Source organism: Corvus hawaiiensis, chromosome 8 (assembly GCF_020740725.1).
Source record: "Corvus hawaiiensis isolate bCorHaw1 chromosome 8, bCorHaw1.pri.cur, whole genome shotgun sequence".
NCBI lineage: Eukaryota > Metazoa > Chordata > Aves > Passeriformes > Corvidae > Corvus > Corvus hawaiiensis.
Genome location: NC_063220.1, coordinates 32,863,474 through 32,865,104, shown reverse-complemented (window position 1 = coordinate 32,865,104; position 1,631 = coordinate 32,863,474). Strand labels below are relative to the sequence as shown.

At 47.9% G+C, this 1,631-nt stretch overlaps 1 non-coding gene across 1 annotated transcript; it reads right to left on the bottom strand.

Annotated features, from left to right (window-relative positions):
* Window positions 1-214: 214 nt before the first annotated feature.
* TRNAS-UGA lies at window positions 215-296 on the bottom strand. Its single transcript has one exon. It is a non-coding gene; the product is annotated as a tRNA-Ser (tRNA).
* Window positions 297-1,631: the final 1,335 nt, after the last annotated feature.

Genomic DNA, 1,631 nt, shown 5'->3' with positions numbered 1-1,631 from the left:
GTGATCCTGTGCCATGGGCTCTGGGGTCACCCTGCACAAGCAGGTGATCCACTGTATCCTTTCCAACCTGCCCCATCTGGTGCCATCCCACATAATCGCTCTTGTTGCTGCGGAGGGCTGTAGCCAAAAGAGGAGACGCGAGTAGTAAAACTTACACACGACAAGGAATAGGATTGGGCCAAGAAAAGAAGAGAAAAGTGTAAGCCCTCCGGGCCGCAGCGAGCAGGGTTCGAACCTGCGCGGGGAGACCCCATTGGATTTCAAGTCCAACGCCTTAACCACTCGGCCATCGCTGCTGACACACGTCCCCATCCCGGGCTACAGCCTTATAGCGCGTTCCGGCTGCCGCAAGCCCCGCCCCGGCCCCGCGTAGCCAATGGGCGCCGCCCCTGCCCCCCGCAGCAATGGCGGCCGCGCCCCGGCAGCGCCGGTGCAGGAGGAGTAAAGGACAATGCACACGTGAGCGATTTTCGGCCTGAACACAGAGGCCGTGTCTGCTCCTGCGCATTAAACCTGTACAGCTGAGTCTGATAGGGAGGAGGCAGCCAGGAGCTACTACAGGAGACAGTAACCATTAGGTGTTGCATTAGCTTCTCCAGTGCGTTAGTATTTTTCCTGGTTTTACTCTTTCTTTCAGTTATTACAAAATGTCTCTATCATATGACTTTTATATGTATTTAAATTCGCTGTAAATAATTTTTTTTTAACCTTAGCAACAGTTAATTGTGCCAGCAGTAGTACAGTGGAAATTAAATTTCACCTGACTTTCTACCTGCGCTGCAATGGGTAAAAATAATAATTTAACCTGATTTTTCATTCCTATAGTCAGAGCTTTTGTTTATTTTTTTGTTTTAAGTAGCTGGAGTGATATTGATGACTCTGCTTCCCTCCCTCCTTTTTTTTTTTTTTTTTTTTGGGTATGATCAAGAAGCATTCTTAATAATTGTTTAACTTGCCTCAGCACCAAAAATATTGCTGGATTAGTAATGGTCTTAAAATAGGCTTATGAAAGTCGTCTGTTAGGACTTTTCTCTGGAACCTGACCCAGGGAATGTAGAGGACAGACGGACATTGGAAAGCACCAGGTGTTGCTATACTTTTCAGAGTGCTTTCAGTGCACCACGTTATGGCTGATGGGAAATTCTTAAAGAAAGGAAGATTGTCAGATCGTGTTTGTTGGCGAAGAGACACGGGTCTGGCCTGGGTTCTCTGGGTTCTGGTGCCGTGTCCTTTGGAGCACCGGATACTTACACAGAGTTTTGTGTCGTGACACAGACGGAGGGGTCATTTGTGTATTATCCACCTGGAAACCTCTGAATGGCTGATGCCTACACAGGAATAACCAATCCACCTGTGAAACCGCTGAGGGTTGGGATCTGGAGCTTGAGGGAGCACTCCAGTTCCATTTTCTCCACCAGATCTTGTTGGAAGGTGAAAGCCTAGAGCCCAACCATTCCAGGCCCATGGGCTTCTGCCAGGTTGCAGTGAACAGTCAAACCACACATGCAACATCCTGAACCACTGAAGCCTTGAAATAGACTGTGCTCCTTTTGTCTCACAGTTTGCAATGTCTAACTTCGATGTTCTGAATTTCAGAGCCTTACAGCTCTGAAATAGTTTCCTATTTCCTA